The following is a 7,682-nucleotide window of genomic DNA, read 5'->3' as shown; positions in this document are numbered from 1 at the left end:
TTTTTTTTTTTTTTAAAGGTCAATGCTGCCCTCAACATGCTAACATGCTTACAGTGAGAACATGCTGATGTTTAACTGGTATGTAGTCCATGTAGTATTTTGCATTTGTTAGTGCCAAAGTAGTGGACTGACCAACCGACTGACATTGCTATCTATAAAGCCATGCTTGTAGCATAGCACACACATTATAATTGATAATGTTACTGAAACACTTAGGCTCCAGTTTTTATTAAAGTATAGTTTTGTAATGAGTTTATTAACTTCACAATACTTGAAAATCTGCGTTAGCTGTTTGCATTAATCATATCACAGTAATGTATCATTTGAGGAGAAACCAGGACTTCATTCACACTAAGTCACACACCTTGGCTCACACAGTTATGGAATTACTCATAGAAATATAGAAATTTTGGACATTTTTTACTGGGCATAAGTTTTTTTTTTTTCTGTCCTCTGTGGTCTCAGGGAAGGTCCTACGACCAAATGGGGTACTCGAACCAGACAAAGACCTTTTGATGAAACAGTCAGTCTGACAGGGACATGGCAGGCATGCAATCAACGTGCTGAATGATGGGAGGGCCATAATGTCTGTCCTTTCAGTTTAATCACAACCCCATAGCTCAAGTTTTACTTGGCAGTTTCAATCAGCATCCCTGTTTCCTTTCACACAAGACTTGACCCTCTCAGCTTGCCCCTCTCATATTCTTCACTCTAATGACAAGTTTCACTTCTCACCTCATGCTCATTAGTCACCTTTTGTAAGCAATAACACCATTGCAGCCGGGTCTATAAATTCACAGGGATATGGCCACATAAATGGGTAGCTTTTTTCGTAATGCTGTCACATAAAGCCAGCCCAGTCTGTGTGACTATGACCATGGTGCAGCTGTTTGCATGATTGGTTAAAAAAGAAAATGGAGTTATGTGTTAATTACGCTCAACTTCAAAGGCTGAGCTTTGAACTTCTGGACTCCAGCTGGACTTGAAATTCAAAGAAGAGGTTGCAAATAGCAAACATGAGAGAGGTCAGAGGTTGTGGTGGAGCTGTGTTGTGTCGGCTGCTAAGCAGATAAAGAATGACAGCCTAGCAAGAGCTTCATGAAAGTCACCATAAAATAGGTTTACAGCTTTGCATGTTAAAACTGACCTCTTCACATCTCTTTACTCTGTCTTTAGTGTAATGACATAAAGTTCTACAATACCAACACACCAGAGCGAGATGAGAGGAAGGCTGAGCAGTTACGCCTCGCTGAAATGGCTAAGCCCGGCTCATTCCTGTCACTTCCTCTGTTTTACAGGAACACTTTCTGGTTAATTGGTGCTGTGGCTCTATTTAAATCCGAGCATTCATTATTGAGTTTGCAATGATGTGGCCTTTGTTTTAACCACAGCACAGATTTGAATAAAAACTTGCATCCTTTTCTCACTTTCATTTTTAACATGTCACAATTAATTTTTTACCAGCAAGTCGGCATGAATGCTCTCCAAAAATGAAGGGAGGGAAAATGATAAAAGGCTTGTTTCCAGTGTTGCAACAAAATGTAAAGCATATTAATTCTATAGGGTTACTTAGGTGGCCAAAGTAGTCCTCCATTAGCGTTGGGTGCACAAGGATGGATTGTCAGCAGGTGGAATAAAAGCAATCATATATATATATATATATATATATATATATATATATATATATATAATTCTAATATAATATTATAATACAACATATCTCAGCAAAAAAAAACGTCCTACTGCTGTTCAACTGCTTTTATATTTTTTAGCAAACTTAACATACGGTATGCAAATATTTGTATGAACATTAAAAGATTTTAACAATTGAGACATAACCTGAACATTTTCACAGACTTTTTGATTAACGAATGGAATTATGTCCCTAAACAAAGAAGGGGATGGGGGGGGGTCCAACATAAAAAGTAGGCCTTAGTATCTAGTGTGGCTACCAGCTGCATTAAGTTCCTTGCATATCTGCCTCATGTACTACAGCAGACTGGCCAGGTCTTGCGGTTGTTTTTGCCATCCCATACCTGTGCAAGGATGATCCGCTGTGCTTCCTGTCTCCCTGTAGCGCTGTCTTAGGTGTCTCACAGTAGGGACATTGCAATATCACCCTGGCCACATCTGCTGTCCTCATGCCTCCTTGCAGCATACCCAAGGCACGTTTACTTAGATTAGCAGGGACCCTGGGCATTTTTCTTTTGGGTTTTTCAGAGTCAGCAGAAAGTCTCTTTACTTTCCTAATTTTCTTCAACCTGACTGTGAACTTGACTCATTTTCTTCTTCCTGACCATTCAACAGGGGCATATTAATGAATTGTTGAATTGAACAAGCATGAAAAGCATTGTTTAAACACAATGAAGATCTCTAAAGTTATTTTGATTTTTACAAAGTATCTTTAAAATACAGTGTCCTGAAAAAGGGACGTTTAATTTTTTTGCTGAGTTTACTTTTACTGTTTCCATGCGCTGCACGTTTACACTGCGGTTTAACTCAACTGGAATTTGTAGCCTTACAGGTGTGTAGCGCTGCAGTGGTTTCTTTAAGCTGATATGTCTCAGAAATAGTTAATTTCATGGTTGGCCCAGTGCACCACCCCCCTCTGTATTGAATTAGGGTTAAGCCTGTATAAATGCATAGGTTTTTCTGAACAGCACATACCCCTGACATTCTCTGGTTACTCTGGGTCCAGTATGTGTGAAATGGTGTGTGGTGAATCCCACTTCTTATTCTTTTAGCGTGGCTAGAACCCCTTTTGATTTCTCAGGCTCCATTACTCTTCAATCTGGACCATGCTTAAAGGCAAAATGTATGTGAAGGGCTGCCAGCATATCAGAGAAAATGATAGTTTGGTTTTATGTTTGAATACACAGTGCCCTTGGTACGATGTGCTACTCTTACCCAAGAAAAATATGTACAGTACACCATTTAAAAAGTGTTGCTTTAAATAAAATGTGAATTTAAAATGTAATTATAGTGACATTTAAAAGAGAAAAGAAACCCCTCTACACTGTAGATTGGTCTTGATTGGACAGTTTTATGTCTTGGATTTAAATTTATGACAGCATGACCTACCACGCTGCAATCCAAGGCAAGTAGTAGTATGAGAGCTGCACATAATGAAGCACGCTGTTGCTTTCAAATTAAAGTGTCCGTGACCCTCGTGGCGAGCTCACAGATGGACATCCATCCAAAACACATTGTGCCCTGTGACCGTAATCTTGACTCTTAAACCAGGGTCATTGAACTTGACAGGATCCTGACCTTGTGGAAGATGGAACATGGAAGATATGAGGTTCACACTGACCCTGGCTTTTAGCACAAGTGATTTTTATATGCACTTCCACCTGACACAGATGAAGCACTTTGTTTTCTTTTCTTTTGAGAGACACATGCATAAGAGTAAGAGGTCAGTCATTTATTCTTGGTGCAATCTAGTTGACAGTCTTCCTCACTTTACCAGTTTTAATAAATATAATTAAAATTTGTCATTTCAAATTGGCAGAAAGAACCTAGCAAATTGGCCACCTTCCTGACTTTGGATAAAATACTGGCAAACCGAGAGCGAGATAACAATATGAAACAGATGCCACCACAGATGGAGGATAACCAGGGACATACATTTCTGTTACAAAGCAGAACTGTCACTCGCAGCACTAAATGATTATTGGGTTTGTGACGAAGTAGGGATTCAGAGCCTGTTGTACGGAATGCCATGAAATCCACGAGACATCGGTCTTACTGCGGAAAATAGAAAATCTTTGCTGTAGTCTTTGATGTAGTTAATTTGACCCACTAATGATTTTTGCCCTATAATTTATTTCTCGCCGAACCTTCAGCATGTGTGGCTCAAACCTTTGGGTCTTCCAACAGTAGTTCAATGTTATTATCCAGTAGAGCATCTGACTGTTTTTTTTTTCTTGGACTATAATAATTATCAGCTACCAACAGTGGTGGAAAAAGTATTTAGATCTAGACTACTACACTGAAAAAATACTCTTTTACAAGTAATTTTTTTTACTTAAGTACAAGCATGCAAGGATCATCAGGAAAAAGTACTTAAAGTATTAAAAGTAAAAGTACTTAGGCTAATGCAAGAAAAAAAGCTCACAGTTTGGAAACTGGAAATGGTCCAAAATGTTCTTTGTTTAATTGTCCTGTCATTGCAGCTGTGATTGTAGGGCTATATATTGTTTGGGTAGTTACATTTTTACAAACATATTTTTTGTGTGCAATTTTAATTTGTAAAGTAACTAGTAATGTACTTAGTTATATTCCCCCGCTGGCTATCAAAGGCATCATTTACTAGAAATTACTTTAAGTAATGTTACCTGCATAAATGAGCATTTCTGTGATTCTTTTTGGAGAGGATCTATGCTAAATTGCTTTACTGGACTTACCAATTCAATTGGTGCATGGTGTGAAAGGCCAAATCCAAAGACGAGGTCTTCATTTATTGAAGTGCTCATATTATGCTTTTTGGCTTTTTCCCTTTACTTTATTGTGTTATATCTTTTTTGTGCACATGATAGGTTTACAAACTGAAAAGGCCACCCCAAAGGGACTTATCATTTCCAACAGAAAACACTGTTCGCAAATTGTTCCAAACAGCTCTATTGTAGTAACAAACGTGCGTCACTTTGTAACACACTTTACAATGCTCGCCAGCTGCTAGCGTAGAACGCCCTCCTACTCTGCTTCTGACTGGCTTGTAGTGCTGACCTAGCGACTGCGCATGTGCGACTCCCAAAAAAGATGGAAAAGAAGTGAGATACCTCACTCTGTAGCTAAAACAGAGCCCAACACACAAGGTGAAAAGACGAGCTGCAGCAAACAAAACTATAGTGTTTTTGGAAAATTAAACCATGTAAACCTATTTTGTTATAACCTCTAAATACAAGTATGAACCTGAAAATAAGCAAAAGGTATGTAATAAGCAGTATCTGGAATCTATTTTTTTTCTCTAAACAATATTTAATCAACTCATCAGGTCATCCCTAATGAGTTTATTTTACTTTTATCCTTGTAATGATCTTATTTCTGCAAGAGATTTTAATACAGTCACCTTAAAAATCCACCTCTAACTCCAGTGTGATGATTATACAGGAAGTTTTGATTAACTGCCAGAACAGATATGAGGTTACTGTCATCCTGCCTCTGTCTTTATTATGCAGACTGTGTATATTTTGGCCAGTGTGTGTTTAGAAGGGGAGTTGTGTGGAGTAGGTGAGACGAGGTCTGGAGCTGTCACCCATTGAAAAGCCCAAGGGAGCACAGGCTGTGATTTACGCTCTGGCAGGACACCCGCAGTCTTCAGCATGGTGTGTTATGACATGTAATCACAGATAGTCTTTTGGTGTTGCTCCTCTTTGTCTCTCTGCAAATTTTCAGCACTATCTTTTACCCAGCAACCCTATGGCTATATGGTTTATTTGAAGCTTTTGTTTAATGCTATGAATAAATCTGCTATTTGTTGTGCAGTTGTTATATGTGTAATGGTAAAGAAGAACCCATGGGGGTTCCAGATGTGCATCTTTACAGTAAAAACCAGAGGCAGCCCATATTCAGTTAACTGGAGGGATTATAACAGCTGGCAATCCTGGCTATTGTTGTCCACCAAACAACTACATACATGCATACATGCTGGATCTAAATATCTGGAAAGTTTGTGTGTTTTTTTTTATCCTTTCAATGACTCTATTTTTTTATGACTCTATAAATTTTTTGTTACAAAGGTAAATAATTATTTAGTTTCGTTTTAGTTACCTTATATATAATTGGATTTTAACCATGTTGAGGTTGTAGTTAATTGTCTAAGTTTTTGTTTGCCAAAGAGTGAGTTAAAACAATGGTGATTGAGCATATATAACTCACTGATGAAAGTGCATGTATTTGCTGCTTTGCCAAGTAATACAATCTGAGGGTCTGGGGGGGGACTTCCCTGCCTTAAATTCAAATGCAGAGCACAGATAGTGACGCTTTTTACGTTGGTCAGCACCGTTTGGTCTCCCCGTATGCCCAGGTGGAGCTGGTCACTGCCGATTATACTGCGTTCCATTGTACTCAGAATTTGGGAACTTTTGATTAGGAAAGATGAAATTAAACTGTACGTTAATCAATGCCTACATTTCATTACTGCTGACTAACAGCAGGACCAACAGACAGAGACACAAAAAAACTAAACACCCACAAGAGGATTGAGCTGTTGCTGGCTGAGATCACTTGTCAACCTTTGCTGGTCAATGTGTGCTGCTCAGGTGGGACACAGACACCTCTGACTCAGTCTATCATCCGTGTAATGAACCCCCCTCTCTTCACCGTTTCGTTTTTCGGGACAAACATTCAGGAAATGATAGCTAGGCTTTAAGGCACCTATAAAGCTTCAGAACAGCTGGGCTCTCATCTCCGCCCACAACAGCAGCGGTTCACTGGCTTCACTGCGGAAAACATTGCACCTCCCCGATAGCCTCAGTGACTAATCCCGCTAGCTACGTTACCACAGTTGGTTAGCACCACTAACCAAGTTAGCTAGCTGCTGCATCCCCGGCTCTATCCTCTTCATTGTTGCAAATGTCCCCACACGGTTCTTATCTTCAATGATGTAAAGGTACTCCAAAATATGTCCTGCTGAACCCTTTATTGCTATGTAGCTACACTTGTCATATGTAAGATTTTTTTTACCTTTTGGAGTGACTTATGCAGGAATATTTCAGTTTCAAATACCACTGGAGTCACGGTGGTACATGAGGGGAAAATGGCTTCAGTACGTTCTGCTTCGGTCTCTAGCATACTGCTGTAGGTGCTATGTGTCTCTGATTGTCACCTCTTTACAGGTCACTCATGAAGGAGCCAAGATTTGGCTCTGACTCTAAACACAGCCAGCACTCGACCTGAAGCTGACTCACTCTGCACGTAGTGGACCATTGAGTCCAGGAGGGAGGAATACCAGGAAGAGTTAAACTGTGTAGGTGAAAGGCTTGGAGATGACAGGTACAGCAGTACAGAAGCTTTGCTGTTTTTTAAGCAGAGGGCAATCACTCAGGGGTTACAAACACCCACGCACAAATATTTTAGTGTGCAGACAAATATTTCTGTGTGTGGGTGTTTGTAACTGTAACACACATATAGAAACAGAGAGAGGGCGAGCACAAGAGCATATTTTCTATTTTCCATGCCCTGGGCGTTAGACATACCAGGAGCGACAGAAATCTCGCCAAGTGGGATAAGATCATAAAACTGCAGAGGCACTCTCCTCTCATTTTCAACTAAATGGATAAAATGGTGTCAGCATGTTACTGCGAGCCCCTCCGGATCCAAAATGCTGGCAGGACTATAAACTAAAGCAGTTACTCCATGACAGACACTGAATCTTTTCCCATCAAGGAATATTTCATTTGAAATGTACGGTGGCCGACCGGGGCAAAAGCCCTGCAACTTAAGAAAACAGATGCAAATAGACAAAACACAAGCAAATTAAGAAAACAACTCAATTAATTTGACAACACATGCACAGAATTTAGCAAACGCGCTGCAAATACACACAATACAACAAAATACATAAACACGCTGCAAATATAGAAACCGTGCAAAAAGAAAAGCACACAAACCCCCAAAAAAGAAGCAATGCAAAAAGAAAAGCAGATGCAGCAAAAAAACGCTGCATCCAGATTACACAA

The 7,682-nt window shown here is 39.6% G+C and overlaps 1 long non-coding RNA gene across 1 annotated transcript in view; it reads left to right on the top strand.

The window, feature by feature from the left end:
- LOC116670432 (uncharacterized) overlaps nt 1-7,682 on the top strand; it is a 90,532-nt gene that overhangs the window by 28,026 nt on the left and 54,824 nt on the right. The window contains exon 2 of the long non-coding RNA XR_004327021.1: nt 6,840-6,996. This is a non-coding gene — a long non-coding RNA (uncharacterized LOC116670432). The remainder of the gene's footprint in view (nt 1-6,839; nt 6,997-7,682) is intronic.

Source organism: Etheostoma spectabile, chromosome 20 (assembly GCF_008692095.1).
Source record: "Etheostoma spectabile isolate EspeVRDwgs_2016 chromosome 20, UIUC_Espe_1.0, whole genome shotgun sequence".
NCBI lineage: Eukaryota > Metazoa > Chordata > Actinopteri > Perciformes > Percidae > Etheostoma > Etheostoma spectabile.
This window is presented reverse-complemented; position numbering and strand designations above follow the sequence as displayed.